At 32.6% G+C, this 19,764-nt stretch overlaps 1 protein-coding gene across 1 annotated transcript in view; it reads right to left on the bottom strand.

The window, feature by feature from the left end:
• The window catches only part of LOC134847589 (protein lin-9 homolog), a 48,212-nt gene that overhangs the window by 2,852 nt on the left and 25,596 nt on the right, over positions 1–19,764 (bottom strand). The gene's annotated exons all lie outside the window — the stretch shown is intronic.

Genomic DNA, 19,764 nt, shown 5'->3' with positions numbered 1-19,764 from the left:
AATCTTGCAAAATATGTTCAGCCAAAAACTTTTCAGACTGAAAATTGTAATCACTATTGTTTATATATTGAAATTTGGTCGCTTTACTTTATTTTACGGTTTAACAACCATATGATTGGGTTGACTTTTTTATCAAAACCCAGGCTCTTTTCCAGTTTCCCCCCTTTCAAATTCAAATTTGAAAAGCTTAATTAACGTTGTCAGAAGGCAATAAAATTTGGCGTGGTGAACAAATCGACAATTGTGAACAGATTTGTTCTTCATACTTTACAGCGTAACATCACGCATTTAACCGTAACAACACGTAAAACAAAAATAAAACTAGGTATTTTGAAAGGGGGGGGGGGACTGGAAAAGAGCCATAACCCACTATCGGCGGTTTTTTTTTTAAATTTTCAACATTAAAATGGTGAGGGGGATGTTTTAAGAGGTAACAAAACATGAAATTACGGAACGAAAAACTTATTGGAAAACATACTGCGACATCTTTCTGAAAGGCGTAATCATAATTATTAAACGATTTGAGAGCTCTAGGTGTCTTATTCTCCAGGGACCTGGTTGTTTTTAAGGGACCACTCCATCACAGCAGTACCTGTAGATCCAACAAACGCAAACAAAAAAGGGTTTTACAATTTTCAGGTATTGTATTTGAATGATGTTTATTACCAAATTAAATAAATTAATGTTTTTGTTACTCAAATTTCTCTAATGGAACTGTCAATTTTGTATAAATCTAGGCTATACTCAGAGTTATTTCCTGAAAACCTCATAATTTCTCCCCCTTAGATCGGTTTGGGAGATATTGGAGTCTTTTCGGTTATACCACGCTAAATAAAGAAAAATGAAAATACAAATTTTCAAACAAAATTGGACTGATTTTGTTTACAAATGCAAGACTGATACACCAAACGGTAAAATCAAGCTAGAAAAAAGCGAATTAAACGACAAAAACAGGCGCATTTGGCATCTTTTTTAAAAATGAAACGTATGCGCGTTAAACGGTAAAAAAATGGGAAAAACAGTCAGTTGGAGGCTAAATAAAGTAAAAATGCTTTGTTTTTATTAGTTCTATAAAAATATATCTCTCCAAAATGTTCAGGGCGGATTTTCAAAAATTTTCCCGACTATCATACTTTGAGTCAAACCCTATTTTGACCAAAGTTTCTGCGCTACATTTTTTGGAAAGTTTCGACCAAAAACCTTGTGTTTTGACTAACCCCCTTTAATCTGCTACTACTCCTGGCATCAACCGTACAATCTCTCCACTATGTGACTAACCGTAGAATGTTCCCCTAGCCACTTAAAAATTTTAAAAGGTATACAGTTTGGTACTACTATGATAGAGTGGTCCCTCGAAAAAGCAAGTAGGATAGACAGGTCCAGCTGAATTTCGCATGAAATAATTTAGAGAACTAAGTTATATTTCCATTATTCATTTAAAAAAATTGGCGAAAAATGTTGAGCCAAAAATTGTAATTACTATGTTGTTAATATAAAAAAATATGCTCGCTTCAACTTATTTTACGATTTAACAACCATAAGTGGGTTGACTTATTTCTCATCAAAACTCAATTTTGGCAGCTTTTAAACTTTTCCACCTTGAAATGGTGAGCGGTGACTTTTCGGAAATTACGGAACGAAAAACTTATTGGAAAACATACTGCGACATCTTTTTGAATGGCGCTGAATAGTTTGAGATCTCTAGGTTTCTTATTCTCCAGGGACCTGGTTGTTTTTAAGGGTGTAGATCCTGTAGATCCAACAAACGCAAACAAAAGTGGGTTTTACAAATTTCATGTGTTGTATTTGAACGATGTTTATTACCAAACTAAATAAATTAAGGTTTTTGTTACTCAAATTTCTCTAATGGAACTGTCAATTTTGTATAAATCCAGGCTATACTCAAAATTATTTCCTGAAAACCTCATATTTTCTCCCCCTTAGATCGGTTTGGGAGATATTGGAGTCTTTTCGGTTATGCCACCCTAAATAAAGAAAAATGAAAATACAAAATTTCTAACAAAATTGGAGTGATTTTTTTTACAAATGCAAGACTGATAGCTCAAACGGTATAGTCAAGCTAGAAAAATGCAAAAAATGCGAATCAAACGACAAATACAGGCGCATTTGGCAAAAAATGGGAAAACAGTCAATTGGAGGCTAAATAAAGTAAAAATGCCTCGTTTTTATTAGTTGAATAAAATATATTGCATTTGCTTGTAAACGTGTCCCAATTTCGTTATAAAAATTTACTTAGATCAGCTAACTTGATTTTCCGAGTTTTATAGAAATTAGAAAATACCAAAAACTCCAATTGGGACTCGAGGAACAAAACTCAGAAACAACGAGAACTCTGTAGAGAACAGAATTGGGATTTCCACTAAAAAGCATGACCGGGTCGAGAAAAAAGGTGTATCGATCGACTAGCATAAACGCTTTTAAACAACTGAAATTCATATCGGCTAGCATGAAAAATTGAAACACTAAATTCAACACCGAGGTGAAGCTGAGCTTCGCATCACTTGCGATACAAAAACAGAAAGCCTTTCAGTCAGAAAAAAAATACTGCACAAAAATTTTCGCTACCTCTTTCCTCGACTGAACCCTCAATCTCAGATTCGGCAGGGTAATTCATGACAAAAACCCATAAGAAAAACGGCTTTTTTCTACATAAAACATGGCCAACATACAGTTTGAAAAGAATCAATGAACGCGGTTAAACAGAAAAAACTACTGACTTGTTTCATGAAAAAATCTCATATTTCTAATTGCAAAGAAAAAACAGATGGTCTGAAAGCCCTTTGAACTTTTAGAACAACTTATGATTGACACTTTCTAGCTAAAATTAACTGACGTTGAAAAAACCGTATTGATTTGTAAATTTTTTATTTCGCCGTGAAATCTGAAAAATATATTCCACTTTTCAAACTAGAACTTGATCACATTTTTTGTAACCTTCACAGTTTTGCTGTTCGATGGTGGAATGTGCCTTCTTTTCAACAAAGGAAACGAAATCAACTTGGAAAAAAATCAAAGCCTAGCAGCGATCAAGTAAAATTAAGCCAAACAAATATTAACACTTTTTCTGAAAAAAGGAAAAAATCATCGCGAATTATAAAAGAGTCTGAACTAAGTTCATTGACACTTAACAAAGACCTACCATTTTATCCAGCAAAGAATAGCGAAATCCAGGTAGAGTAAATTTTTGAGAACATCCAAAAATTTCCGAAAAAACGATCAAATTTTCAAAAGCTTGACTTTTCCCTGGGAGGTTACAAAAATTAGGGCATATTCGCTAATGCAAGTAGGATTGCCAAAATCCTTTATTTCCATTAAACTTTTGATATAAGACTTGACAGGGTAGTTTTCTAAAAAGAAGTAATAAAGTTTCCAAAAGACGCTCCAATACTCAAATAAATTTGACTTTCCCGAATACTATATCTAATTTTCTACAAAATCGAGGCTTCGACGCTTACCTCGGGAGCATTCACTCAAGCTGCTTTTTCGATTGAACCCTTAATTCAAGATATGAGGAGAACATTTTTGAGGAAATAAGAAAACTTCAAAAAAATTTTACCAAACTGACAAAAATGGCTATTTTGAGATCACAACATTTTACTTTTTAAGTAATGACGTCATAAATTATGCAGAGATATCCCCACTACCAATTTTTTTGCCAATAAAATCAAATCTCAGAATTCGTAGACGGTGAGAAAACAAAAATCCAAGAAAATGAGTCCAATATTCTCCGTTTAAATTTTCGAAAGCCTTTGACGGTAGAGTTAAGTAAAAAGCAACAATGGAAGTATGCAGACAGACAATAAAATATTGGGTCTTTCATTGATAAAATTTATCGAAAAGCAGTGAAGAAGTTGTCGAGAAAAATTCAAACACCAGCGAAAATGAGAAAATTTTTCAGAGCGTGTCCAAAAACCATAAACTTTAAAAAATGAAATCCCATACAATTTCATAACACCTGATTTTGTCAAAGAGGAACTTCTTACTCTCAAAACTATGCAATATAAATTGATTACGCAATTATACATAAGCCAAAACTATTTAATAAAAAAAACTACATAAAACACTTAAACTTATTATCAAAAAACAGGTAAAAATTATTTAAAAATCAGACTTGAAAAACCGACCAATTATTAAACTTTCAACTTTAGCAAACTATTTTAAAATCGAAACAAAACTCATGCTCTACAAGGCACGTCGATAACAACAATACCAAATAATCTAAATTCATTTTAAAAAACTGAAAATGAACCAACGGAAACCAGGGCAAAAACCACCAACTCGAAAAAAAAATTAACCCGGAAATCAACTACAGCTATTCACTACCTTAATAGAGGTAGTTTTATTTGAACTTTCAAGAAATTGAGCATGTCTTGAAACTTAACATTCCTACAAATTTGACCATTCTGTGAACAAAGTTATTTAAGAGAAAAAATCTAGTACCCAATTGAACACCGGGGTGGCCACAGTGTCCGCGAAATCGCAGGCACTGACGGCACTAATGAAAATCAATGCCAGTCACTGACAGTTTTTTTTGGAAAAAAATAGCCTCTTTTGGCTTTGTGATCCAACTTAATTTCATTGGCCCAGCTTTTTTTTTTACCCAACTGATTTTTACCCAACTAACTTCTTCTTTCTCGGAGCTGCTCGTAATACATGAAAAAACTTATTTTGTGTAAGCCTGCTTAGATTTTTGATTTTGAACGACTCAGTGAAGAAACGCGGTGAAAAAAAAACTTGGAGCTGATGTTCATTTGCTGTAACTAATGATGGCACTGACAGATCACGCATCGCATTGATTTGGCTTTAACCGCACTGATACCGTGGCCACCCTGAATGCCATTGCTTTTCGTAAGGGTAACCATTATCGAAATCAAACATATTGTACAAAAAAAAAGATCAACCGTAAAATCTCCTCCTTCGTTAAATTTGCAATGTAAAAACGAAAAAACAAACTGAGAGCACTGGTTGATTTGATTAATACAAACTCAACCACTTTATTCTGAAGCTAATTTCTACTAAGATCGAATATTGGGTATGATATAAGAATGGTCATTTTTCCATGGAGCTGTTTCTGTTTTTTTTTTAAACAAGGGAGAATTAGCTATATGCTACTTCAATCAATTTGATACACTTTGCTAACGTCCAAAAAATTTTCGCATCTCATTTACCTTTGAAACATGCACCATGCACAAAAAACTTGAGAGTAATTACAATTTGTTTTATCCTTATCTATTAGAAGCAAAACTGGTTAAACCAAACTGGTTAAAATATTTTACTTCGTTAATGCTTAAAGTCTCAGTCTTACTTAACTGGACATCACTGACTATAGTGCCATTAAACTTTGCATGTTGAACAAGCTTATTATTGTGAACCGGTTTGCTCTTTGCTCTTCACACTTCAACATTGTAATTTAAAATGTGAGGTAAAATTTTATTTGAGGAGTCATTTTACTAAACCCGCCCAAATTTCTTCAATTTTGTAATAATCAACGCAAAAATATGAAGAATCATTTCACTCTATTTTTCATTGGCCCAGCTTCTTTTACCCAGCTGTTTTTTACCCAACCAATTTCTTTTTTGTCGATGCTGCTCATATGACATGAAAATTTATACTTTGTACCTGTTTAGATTTTTGAATTTGAACGACTCGGTGAAAAAACGCGATGAACAAAAAATTTGGCACTGATATTAACTTGATGGCACTGATATTCATTTGCTGACATTGATGATGGCACTGACAGATCACGCTACTCACTGATTTGGCTTTGACCGCACTGATACCGTGTCCACCCCGAATACCATTGCTTTTCGCAAGGGTAATCATTATCAAAAAAAAAACATTGTACAAAAAAAGATCAACCGTAAAATCTCCCACCCTCCCCTTAAATGACCAACTGTAGAATATCCCCCTAGCCACGCATTAACTTTAAAAAAAAATTTGTATCAAGTATGCATTTCCAAAACAAACCAAAGAAAAGTGGATAAAAAGAGAAACATTTCCTAATCAAAACAAAATTATAACGCCAATTTAACCGATTTCGTAGCGCATCAAAAACACCGTATAAAACAGTTTTTGTACACAATTTGTAAATTGACGTGCTACAAAATTAGTTAAACTCTCAATTTAATTATGACTCAGTACACAAAACTATTATGTGTGAGATATACCATTCTAAATTAAGTTATCTTGTTAAAAAAGCTTAACTTCGCCCACCTAATTCAATTTAGGGAACTGTAATTATTTGATTTCTTAGTTGCTTAAACTTATAGTTCTCAAAAAAAATAATTCATATTGAACCACTTAGACTACTCTTTTTAAATTTCTGACAAAAAGCTTTCAAAAAGATGCTAGTTAGGACATTTTCATGAAAACAAAAATTTAGGCTAGTCGAGAGGCCACCAGCAAAAAGATGGCGGATACGGCTCTTTTCAACTCCCCCTACCACCATTTCATTTTGAATTTCAATTTCATAACATTATTCTAGCATTGCTATATGCTACTTTAATCAATTTGATACCTTAAAAATAGGCACAAAAAAAATTAGAGTAAATACTTTGTTTCATCCTCATCTATTAGAAACAAAATTGGCTAAACCAGTTTGGTATAAAAAAATTGCACCATGCACAAAAAATTTGAGAGTAATTACAATTTGTTTAATCCTCATTTATTAGAGGCAAAACTGTTTAAACCAATTTGGCTAAAACGTTTTACTTGGTTAATGCTTAAAGTCTGTTTTTCTTAGTTAACTGGACATCACTGGCTATAGTGCATTTAAACTTTGAACGTTGAACAAGTTAACTATTGTGAATCGATTTGCTCTTCATGCTTAATATCGTAATTCAAAATATGGTGGGAAATTTTACTTAATCCGCCAAACTTTCTTGTAATAATCAGATTTTGTAATAATCAATGCAAAAATGTAAGGAGTCAATTGAGTTAATCTGCCCAAAAATCTACGATTTTGTAAAAAAAAATCAATGCAAAAATCCAAAGAACTTAATGATTGCACTGTTTGATTTAGTTGATACAAATTCTATCAATTTATTCTTAAGCTGACTTCTAGCAAGCCCGAATTTTGGGCAGATGCCACGAAGGTGGTCATTTTTTAGATGAGACTGTTTTTTGTCTTTTCTTAAAACTGGATCAGACTCTGGAGCGTCCTTGAAAACATAGCCAATCGAAGAGCAAAATATTGTGAACCGATTGTTTCTTCTAACTTAAACATCGTAAATTAAAATGTGAGGGGAAATCGAAAAAGAGCCCGGCTTTTTCCTAAACCTACCTGCAAAACTTTGCAAGTATAAGTTTAGGAGTCATTTTACTTAATCCGCCCAAAATTCTGCGATTTTACAAAAAGCAAAAAAAACCTATTAAGCAAATTAAAATTGCAATGTAAAAACGAAATGAACACACTGATCGCTGGTTGATTTGATTAATACAAACTGAACCACTTTATTCTGAAGCTGATTTCTAACGAGGTCGAATATTGGGTAGATGATATAAGAACGATCACTTTTTTTGTGGAGCTGTTTTCTGTTTGAAAATCAAGGTAGTGGGAGCTATATGGCACATCAATCAGTTTGATACACTTTGCTAGCGTCTAAAAATTCTCATCTCTTTCAATTTTGAAACATACATCATGCACAATAAATTTGAGAGTGATTACAATTTGTTTTATCCTTATCTATGTTGAAAGTCTCAGTTTTTCTTATTTAGCTGGGTATCACTGGCTATAGTGTAGTTGAACTCTGCACCTTGAACAAGCTAATTATTATGAACCGCAGTCATTTTACTAAATCCGCCCAAATTTCTTCAATTTTGTAATAATCAACGCAAAAAAGTGAAGAATCATTTCACTCTATTTTTCATTGGCCCAGCCTCTTTTACCCAACTGTTTTTTACCCAACCAATTTCTTTTTTTGTCGGAACTGCTCATATGACATGAAAATTTATACTTCGTACCTGTTTAGATTTTTGAATTTGAACGACTCTGTGAAAAAACGCGATGAACAAAAAATTTGACACTGATATTAATTTGATGGCACTGATATTCATTTGCTGGCATTGATGATGGCACTGACAGATCACGCTACTCATTGATTTGGCTTTGACCGCACTGATACCGTGTCCACCCTGAATACCATTGCTTTTCGCAAGGGTAATCATTATCAAAAACAAACATATTGTACAAAAGAAGATCAACCGTAAAATCTCCCACCCTCCCCTTAAATGACCAACTGTAGAATATCCCCCTAGCCACGCATTAACTTTAAAAAAAAATTTGTATCAAGTATGCATTTCCAAAACAAACCAAAGAAAAGTGGATAAAAAGAGAAACATTTCCTTATCAAAACAAAATTATAACGCCAATTTAACCGATTTCGTAGCGCATCAAAAACACCGTATAAAACAGTTTTTGTACACAATTTGTAAATTGACGTGCTACAAATTTAGTTAAACTCTCAATTTAATTATGACTCAGTACACAAATCTATTATGTGTGAGATATACCATTCTAAATTAAGTTATCTTGTTAAAAAAGCTTAACTTCGCCCACCTAAGTCAATTTGGGGAACTGTAATTATTTGATTTCTTAGTTGCTTAAACTTATAGTTCTCAAAAAAAATTATTCATATGAACCACTTAGACTACTTTTTTAAATTTCTGACAAAAAGTTTTCAAAAAGATGCTAGTTAAAACATTTTCATGAAAACAAAATATTAGGCTAGTCGAGAGGCCACCTGCAAAAAGATGCCGGATACGGCTCTTTTCAACTCCCCCTACCACCATTGCATTTTGAATTTCAATTTAGTAAGAATATTCTAGCATTGCTATATGCTACTTTAATCAATTTGATACCTTAAAAATAGGCACCAAGCACAAAAAAACTTAGAGTAAATAATTCTTTTCATCCTCATCTATTAGAAACAAAATTGGCTAAACCAGTTTGTTAAAAAAAACATGCACCATGCACAAAAAATTTGAGAAAAATTACAATTTGTTTTATCCTCATCTATTAGAGGCAAAACTGTTTAAACCAATTTGGTTAAAACATTTTACTTGGTTAATGCTTAAAGTCTGTTTTTCTTAGTTAACTGGACATCACTGGCTATAGTGCATTTAAACTTTGAACGTTGAACAAGCTAACAATTGTGAATCGATTTGCTTTTCATGCTTAATATCGTAATTCAAAATATGGTGGGAAATTTTACTTAATCCGCCAAAATTTCTTCGATTTTGTAATAATCAACGCAAAAATATAAGGAGTCAATTGAGTTAATCTGCCCAAAAATCTACGATTTTGTAACAAAAATCAATGCAAAAATCCAACGAACTTGATGATGGCACTGGTTGATTGGTTGCTACAAATTCTATCATTTTGTTCTTAAGCTGACTTCTCGCAAGCCCGAATTTTGGGCAGATGCCACGAAGGTGGTCGGTTTTTAGATGAGACTGTTTTTTGTCTTTTCTTAAAACTGGATCAGACTCTGGAGCGTCCTTGAAAACATAGCCAATCGAAGAGCAAATTATTGTGAACCGATTGGTTCTTCTAACTTAAACATCGTAAATTAAAATGTGAGGGGAAATCGAAAAAGAGCCCGGCTTTTTCCTAAACCTACCTGCAAAACTTTGCAAGTATAAGTTTAGGAGTCATTTTATTTAATCCGCCCAAAATTCTGCGATTTTACAAAAAGCAAAAAAAACCAATTAAGCAAATTAAAAATGCAATGTAAAAAAGAAATGAACACACTGATCGCTGGTTGATTTGATTAATACAAACTGAACCACTTTATTCTGAAGCTGATTTCTAACGAGGTCGAATATTGGGTAGATGATATAAGAACGATCTTTTTTTTTCGTGGAGCTGTTTTCTGTTTGAAAATCAAGGGAGTGTTAGCTATATGTTACATCAATCAATTTGATACACTTTGCTAGCGTCCAAAAATTTTCATCTCATTCACCTTTGAAACATACATCATACACAAAAAATTTGAGTGATTACAATTTGTTTTATCCTTATCTATGTTGAAAGTCTCCCTTTTTCTTATTTAGCTGGGTCTCACTGGCTATAAAATGATTAAACTTTGCACCTTGAACAAGCTAATTATTGTGAACCGATTTCCTCTTCATACTTTAACACCGTAACATAAAATGTGAGGGGAAACTTTACTTGTGAAGAGTCATTTTACTTAATCCGCCCAAACTTCTTCGATTTTGTGATCATCAACGCAAAAACGTCAGTGGTCATTTTACTCTTCTTTTTATTGACCCAGCTTTTTTTACCCAACCATTTTTTACTCTACTAATTTCTTCTTTCTCGGAGCTGCTCATAATACATGAAAACTTATACTGTGAGCCTTCTTAGACTTTTAATTTTGAACGACTCTGTAAAGAAACGCGATGAACAAAAAATTTGGCACTTATATTCAATTGCTGGCACTGATATCCATTTCCTGGTACTGATATTCATTTGCTGGCACTGATGATGGCACTGACAGATCACGCTTCGCATTGATTTGGCTTTGACCGCACTGATACCGTGGCCACCCTGAATACCATTGCTTTTCGCAAGGGTAATCATTATCAAAAACAAACATATTGTACAAAAAAAGATCAACCGTAAAATCTCACACCCTCCCCTTAAATGACTAACTGTAGAATGTCCCCCTAGCCACGCATTATTAAAAAAAACTTTTTCTATCAAGTGTGCATTTCCAAAACAAACCAAAAAAAGTGGATAAAAGGAGAAACATTTAATTATCAAAACATAATTTAACGCCAATTCAACCGCTTCAGTAGCACATCAAAAACAACGTATTAAACAGTTTTAGTAAAGATTTTGTACATTGACGAGCTACAAATTTAGTTAAACTGACAACTTAAAAATGAGTTAGTAAACAAATCTATTATGTATGAGATATACCATTCTAATTTAAGTTATCTTGTTGAAAAAGCTTAACTTCGCCCACCTAATTCAATTTGGGGAACTGTAATTATTTGATTTCTTAGTTGCTTAAACTCATAGTTCTCAAAAAAAATAATTCATATTGAACCACTTAGACTACTCTTTTTAAATTTCTGACAAAAATCTTTCAAAAAGATGCTAGTTAGCACATTTTCATAAATTCAAAAAATTATGCCAGTCGAGAAGTCACCTGCAAGAAGATGATGGATATCGGCTCTTTTCAACTTCCCCTACCACAATTACATTTTGAATTGCAGCTTAGTAACACTATTCTAGCATTGCTATATGCTACTTTAATCAATTTGATACACTTTGCTAACGTCCGCAAAGATTCGCATGTCATATATCTTCAAAATATGCATCAAGCACAATAAATTTTAAAGCAATTAATTTGTTTCATCCTGATTTATTAGAAGCAAAACTGGTTAAAATAATTCGATTAAAAGTAATTTTCTTGTTTAATGCTTAAAGTATTAGTTTTTTTTAATTAACTGGACATCACTGGCTACACTGCAATTAAACTTTGAACATTGAACAAGTTAATTATTGTGAACCGATTTGCTCTTCATAGTTTAAGATCAAAATTCAAATATGGGGGGAATTTTACTTAGGAGGAGTCATTTCACTTAATACGCCCAAGTTTCTTCGATTTAATAATAATCAACGCAAAAATGTGAGGGGTCAATGTAGTTAGCCTGCCCAAAATTCTATGATTTTGTAAAAATCAATGCAAAAATCCTGAGAAGAACTTAATGATTGCACTGGTTGATTTGGTTGATACAAATTCTATCATTTTATTTTTTAGCTGATTTCTAACAAGGTCGAATATTGGGTAGATGATATAGAAAAAGATCATTTTTTTCGTGGAGCTGTTTTCTGTTTGAAAATCACGGGAGTGTTAGCTATATGTTACATCAATCAATTTGATACACTTTTCTAGCGTCCAAAAATTTTCATCTCATTCACCTTTGAAACATACATCATGCACAAAAAATTTGAGTGATAACAATTTGTTTTATCCTTATCTATGTTGAAAGTCTCCCTTTTTCTTATTTAGCTGGGTCTCACTGGCTATAAAATGATTAAACTTTGCACCTTGAACAAGCTAATTATTGTGAACCGATTTCCTCTTCATACTTTAACACCGTAACATAAAATGTGAGGGGAAACTTTACTTGTGAAGAGTCACTTTAATTAATCCGCCCAAACTTCTTCGATTTTGTGATCATCAACGCAAAAACGTCAGTGGTCATTTTACTCTTCTTTTTATTGACCCAGCTTTTTTTACCCAACCATTTTTTACTCTACTAATTTCTTCTTTCTCGGAGCTGCTCATAATACATGAAAACTTATACTGTGAGCCTTCTTAGACTTTTAATTTTGAACGACTCTGTAAAGAAACGCGATGAACAAAAAAATTGGCACTTATATTCAATTGCTGGCACTGATATCCATTTCCTGGTACTGATATTCATTTGCTGGCACTGATGATGGCACTGACAGATCACGCTTCGCATTGATTTGGCTTTGACCGCACTGATACCGTGGCCACCCTGAATACCATTGCTTTTCGCAAGGGTAATCATTATCAAAAACAAACATATTGTACAAAAAAAGATCAACCGTAAAATCTCACACCCTCCCCTTAAATGACTAACTGTAGAATGTCCCCCTAGCCACGCATTATTTAAAAAAAACTTTTTGTATCAAGTGTGCATTTCCAAAACAAACCAAAAAAAGTGGATAAAAGGAGAAACATTTAATTATCAAAACATAATTTAACGCCAATTCAACCGCTTCAGTAGCACATCAAAAACAAAGTATAAAACAGTTTTAGTAAAGATTTTGTACATTGACGAGCAACAAATTTAGTTAAACTGACAACTTAAAAATGAGTTAGTAAACAAATCTATTATGTATGAGATATACCATTCTAATTTAAGTTATCTTGTTGAAAAAGCTTAACTTCGCCCACCTAATTCAATTTGGGGAACTGTAATTATTTGATTTCTTAGTTGCTTAAACTTATAGTTCTCAAAAAAAATAATTCATATTGAACCACTTAGACTGCTCTTTTTAAATTTCTGACAAAAATCTTTCAAAAAGATGCTAGTTAGCACATTTTCATAAATTCAAAAAATTATGCCAGTCGAGAAGTCACCTGCAAGAAGATGACGGATATCGGCTCTTTTCAACTTCCCCTACCACAATTACATTTTGAATTGCAGCTTAGTAACACTATTCTAGCATTGCTATATGCTACTTTAATCAATTTGATACACTTTGCTAACGTCCGCAAAGATTCGTCATATACCTTCAAAATATGCATCAAGCACAATAAATTTTAGAGCAATTAATTTGTTCCATCCTCATTTATAAGAAGCAAAACTGGTTAAACCAACTTGGTTACAAAAACATGCACCATTGACAAGAAATTTGGAAGTAATTACTATTTGTTTTATCCTCATCTATTAGAAGCAAAACTGGTTAAAATAATTCGATTAAAAGTAATTTTCTTGTTTAATGCTTAAAGTATTAGTTTTTTTTAATTAACTGGACATCACTGGCTACACTGCAATTAAACTTTGAACATGAACAAGTTAATTATTGTGAACCGATTTGCTCTTCATAGTTTAAGATCAAAATTCAAATATGGGGGGAATTTTACTTAGGAGGAGTCATTTCACTTAATACGCCCAAGTTTCTTCGATTTAATAATAATCAACGCAAAAATGTGTGGGGTCAATGTAGTTAGCCTGCCCAAAATTCTATGATTTTGTAAAAATCAATGCAAAAATCCTGAGAAGAACTTAATGATTGCACTGGTTGATTTGGTTGATACAAATTCTATCATTTTATTTTTTAGCTGATTTCTAACAAGGTCGAATATTGGGTAGATGATATAGAAAAAGATCATTATTTTCGTGGAGCTGTTTTCTGTTTGAAAATCACGGGAGTGTTAGCTATATGTTACATCAATCAATTTGATACACTTTTCTAGCGTCCAAAAATTTTCATCTCATTCACCTTTGAAACATAAATCATGCACAAAAAATTTGAGTGATTAAAATTTGTTTTATCCTTATCTATGTTCAAAGTCTCACTTTTTCTTATTTAGCTGGGTATCACTAACTATAGTGTAACTAAACTTTGCACCTTGAACAAGCTAATGATTGTGAACCGATTTGCTCTTCAAACTTAAACATCGTAACATAAAATGTGAGGGAAAACTTCACTTGTGAAGAGTCATTTTAATTAATCCGCCCAAATTTCTTCGATTTTGTAATAATCAACGCAAAAATATGAGGGATCATTTTACTCTTCTTTTTCATTGACCCAGTTTTTTTTACCCAACTGTTTTTTACCCTACTAAATTCTTCTTTCTCGGAGCTGCTCATAATACATGAAAACTTATACTGTGAGCCTTCTTAGACTTTTGATTTTGAACGACTCTGTGAAGAAACGCGATGAACAAAAAACTTGGCACTCATATTCAATTGCTGGCACTGATATTCATTTGCTGGCACTGATATTCATTTGCTGGCACTGATGATGGCACTGACATGATGATGGCACTGACGATGGCGCTTCGCATTGATTTGGCTTTGACCGCACTGATACAGTGGCCACCCTGAATACCATTGCTTTTCGCAAGGGTAATCATTATCGAAAACAAACATATTATACAAAAAAAAGATCAACCGTAAAATCTCCCCCCCCCCCCTCACCCTAAATTATCAACTGTAGAATGTCCCCCTATCCACGCATTAATTTTTAAAAAAAACTATGTATCAAGTATGCATTTCCTAAACAAACCAAAAAAAGTGGATAAAAAGAGAAACATTTAATTATCAAAACATAATTATAACGCCAATTCAACCGCTTTAGTAGCACATTTAAAACAACGTATAAAACAGTTTTTGTAAACAATTTGTATATTGGCGTGCTACAAATTTAGTTAAACTGACAATTTAATTATGACTTAGTAAACATATCTATTATGTATGAGATATACCATTCTAATTTAAGGTTATCTTGTTGAAAAAGCTTAACTTGGCCCACCTAATTCAATTTGAGGAACTGTAATTGTTTGAGTTCTTAATTACTTAAACTTATAAATCTCAGAAATACTATTTCACATTGAACTACTTATGACTACTCTTTTTAAAGTTCTGACAAAAAGCTTTCAAAAAGATGCTAGTTAGTACATCTTCATGACTTCAAAAATTTATGCCAGTCGAGAAGTCACCTGCAAGAAGATGACGGATATCGGCTCTTTTCAACTTCCCCTACCACAATTACATTTTGAATTGCAGCTTAGTAACACTATTCTAGCATTGCTATATGCTACTTTAATCAATTTGATACACTTTGCTAACGTCCGCAAAGATTCGCATGTCATATACCTTCAAAATATGCATCAAGCACAATAAATTTTAAAGCAATTAATTTGTTTCATCCTGATTTATTAGAAGCAAAACTGGTTAAACCAACTTGGTTACAAAAACATACACCATTCACAATAAATTTGGAAGTAAATACAATTTGTTTTATCCTCATCTATTAGAAGCAAAACGGGTTAAAACAATTTGATTAAAAGTATTTTTCTTGTTTAATGCTTAAAGTATCAGTTTTTTCTTATTTAACTGGACATCACTGGCTATAGTGCAATTAAACTTTGAACGTTGAACAAGTTAATAATTGTGAACCGATTTGCTCTTCATAGTTTAAAATTAAAATTCAAATATGGGGGGAATTTTACTTGTGAGGAGTCATTTCACTTAATCCGCCCAAGTTTCTTCGATTTAGTAGTAATCAACGCAAAAATGTGAGGAGTCAATTTAGTTAGCCTGCCCAAAATTCTATGATTTTGTAAAAATCAATGCAGAAATCCTGCGAAGAACTTAATGATGGCACTGGTTGATTTGGTTGATACAAATTCTATCATTTTATTCTTTAGCTGATTTCTAACAAGGTCGAATATTGGGTAGATGATATAAAAAAAGATCATTTTTTCGTGGAGCTGTTTTCTGTTTGAAAATCACGGGAGTGTTAGCTATATGTTACATCAATCAATTTGATACACTTTGCTAGTGTCCAAAAATTTTCATCTCATTCACCTTTGAAACATACATCATGCACAAAAAATTTGAGTGATTTCAATTTTTTTTATCCTTGTCTATGTTCAAAGTCTCAGTTTTTCTTATTTAGCTGGGTATCACTGGCTATAGTTTAATTAAACTTTGCACTTTGAACAAGCTAATTATTTTGAACCGATGTGCTCTTCATACTTAAACATCGTAACATAAAATGTGAGGGAAAACTTTACTTGTGAAGAGTCATTTTATTTAATCCGCCAAAATTTCTTCGATTTTGTGATAATCAACGCAAAAATATGAGGGGTAACTTTACTCTCCTTTTTCATTGACCCAGCTTTTTTTACCCAACTGTTTTTTACCCTACTAAATTCTTCTTTCTCGGAGCTGCTCATAATACATGAAAACTTATACTGTGAGCCTTATTAGACTTTTGATTTTGAACGACTCTGTGAAGAAACGCGATGAACAAAAAATTTGGCACTCATATTCAATTGCTGGCACTGATATTAATTTCCTGGCACTGATATTCAATTGCTGGCACTGATGATGGCACTGATGATGGCGCTTCGCATTGATTTGGCTTTGACCGCACTGATACAGTGGCCACCCTGAATACCATTGCTTTTCGCAAGAGTAATCATTATTGAAAACAAACATATTATAAAAAAAAAGATCAACCGTAAAATCCCCCCCCCCTCACCCTAAATTATCAACTGTAGAATGTCCCCCTATCCACGCATTAACTTTTTTAAAAAATTATGTATCAAGTATGCATTTCCTAAACAAACCAAAAAAAGTGGATAAAAAGTGAAACATTTAATTATCAAAACATAATTATAACGCCAATTCAACCGCTTTAGTAGCACATTTAAAACAACGTATGAAACAGTTTTTGTAAAGCATTTGTATATTGGCGTGCTACAAATTTAGTTAAACTGACAATTTAATTATGACTTAGTAAACATATCTATTATGTATGAGATATACCATTCTAATTTAAGGTTATCTTGTTGAAAAAGCTTAACTTCGCCCACCTAATTCCATTTGGGGAACTGTAATTGTTTGAGTTTTTAATTGCTTTAACTTATAAATCTCAGAAATACTATTTCATATTGAACCACTTATGACTACTCTTTTTAAATTTCTGACAAAAAGCTTTCAAAAAAATGCTAGTTAGCACATTTTCATAAATTCAAAAATTTATGCCAGTCGAGAAATCACCTGCAAGAAGATGACGGATATCGGCTCTTTTCAACTTCCCCTACCACAATTACATTTTGAATTGCAGCTTAGTAACACTATTCTAGCATTGCTATATGCTACTTTAATCAATTTGATACACTTTGCTAACGTCCGCAAAGATTCGCATGTCATATACCTTCAAAATATGCATCAAGCACAATAAATTTTAAAGCAATTAATTTGTTTCATCCTGATTTATTAGAAGCAAAACTGGTTAAACCAACTTGGTTACAAAAACATACACCATTCACAATAAATTTGGAAGTAAATACAATTTGTTTTATCCTCATCTATTAGAAGCAAAACGGGTTAAAACAATTTGATTAAAAGTATTTTTCTTGTTTAATGCTTAAAGTATCAGTTTTTTCTTATTTAACTGGACATCACTGGCTATAGTGCAATTAAACTTTGAACGTTGAACAAGTTAATAATTGTGAACCGATTTGCTCTTCATAGTTTAAAATTAAAATTCAAATATGGGGGGAATTTTACTTGTGAGGAGTCATTTCACTTAATCCGCCCAAGTTTCTTCGATTTAGTAGTAATCAACGCAAAAATGTGAGGAGTCAATTTAGTTAGCCTGCCCAAAATTCTATGATTTTGTAAAAATCAATGCAGAAATCCTGCGAAGAACTTAATGATGGCACTGGTTGATTTGGTTGATACAAATTCTATCATTTTATTCTTTAGCTGATTTCTAACAAGGTCGAATATTGGGTAGATGATATAAAAAAAGATCATTTTTTCGTGGAGCTGTTTTCTGTTTGAAAATCACGGGAGTGTTAGCTATATGTTACATCAATCAATTTGATACACTTTGCTAGTGTCCAAAAATTTTCATCTCATTCACCTTTGAAACATACATCATGCACAAAAAATTTGAGTGATTTCAATTTTTTTTATCCTTGTCTATGTTCAAAGTCTCAGTTTTTCTTATTTAGCTGGGTATCACTGGCTATAGTTTAATTAAACTTTGCACTTTGAACAAGCTAATTATTTTGAACCGATGTGCTCTTCATACTTAAACATCGTAACATAAAATGTGAGGGAAAACTTTACTTGTGAAGAGTCATTTTATTTAATCCGCCAAAATTTCTTCGATTTTGTGATAATCAACGCAAAAATATGAGGGGTAATTTTACTCTCCTTTTTCATTGACCCAGCTTTTTTTACCCAACTGTTTTTTACCCTACTAAATTCTTCTTTCTCGGAGCTGCTCATAATACATGAAAACTTATACTGTGAGCCTTATTAGACTTTTGATTTTGAACGACTCTGTGAAGAAACGCGATGAACAAAAAATTTGGCACTCATATTCAATTGCTGGCACTGATATTAATTTCCTGGCACTGATATTCAATTGCTGGCACTGATGATGGCACTGATGATGGCACTTCGCATTGATTTGGCTTTGACCGCACTGATACAGTGGCCACCCTGAATACCATTGCTTTTCGCAAGAGTAATCATTATCGAAAACAAACATATTATACAAAAAAAAGATCAACCGTAAAATCTCCCCCCCCTCACCCTAAATTATCAACTGTAGAATGTCCCCCTATCCACGCATTAATTTTTAAAAAAAACTATGTATCAAGTATGCATCTCCTAAACAAACCAAAAAAAGTGGATAAAAAGAGAAACATTTAATTATCAAAACATAATTATAACGCCAATTCAACCGCTTTAGTAGCACATTTAAAACAACGTATAAAACAGTTTTTGTAAACAATTTGTATATTGGCGTGCTACAAATTTAGTTAAACTGACAATTTAATTATGACTTAGTAAACATATCTATTATGTATGAGATATACCATTCTAATTTAAGGTTATCTTGTTGAAAAAGCTTAACTTCGCCCACCTAATTCCATTTGGGGAACTGTAATTGTTTGAGTTCTTAATTGCTTTAACTTATAAATCTCAGAAATACTATTTCATATTGAACCACTTATGACTACTCTTTTTAAATTTCTGACAAAAAGCTTTCAAAAAAATGCTAGTTAGCACATTTTCATAAATTCAAAAATTTATGCCAGTCGAGAAATCACCTGCAAGAAGATGACGGATATCGGCTCTTTTCAACTTCCCCTACCACAATTACATTTTGAATTGCAGCTTAGTAACACTATTCTAGCATTGCTATATGCTACTTTAACCAATTTGCTACACTTTGCTACCGTCCGCAAAGATTCGCATGTCATATACCTTCAAAATATGCATCAAGCACAATAAATTTTAGAGCAATTCATTTGTTTCATCCTCATTTATTAGAAGCAAAACTGGTTAAACCAATTTGGTTTCAAAAACATGCACCATTCACAAAAAATTTGGGAGTAATTGCAATTTGTTTTATCCTCATTTATTAGAAGCAAAACCGGTTAAAACAATTTGATTAAAAACATTTTTACTTGTTTAATGCTTAAAGTATCAGTT

The sequence above is a fragment of the Symsagittifera roscoffensis genome, chromosome 1 (assembly GCF_963678635.1).
Source record: "Symsagittifera roscoffensis chromosome 1, txSymRosc1.1, whole genome shotgun sequence".
NCBI classification, from domain to species: Eukaryota; Metazoa; Xenacoelomorpha; order Acoela; family Convolutidae; genus Symsagittifera; species Symsagittifera roscoffensis.
The sequence above is the reverse complement of the archived record's forward strand: the minus strand, read 5'-3'. Positions and strand labels throughout refer to the sequence as shown.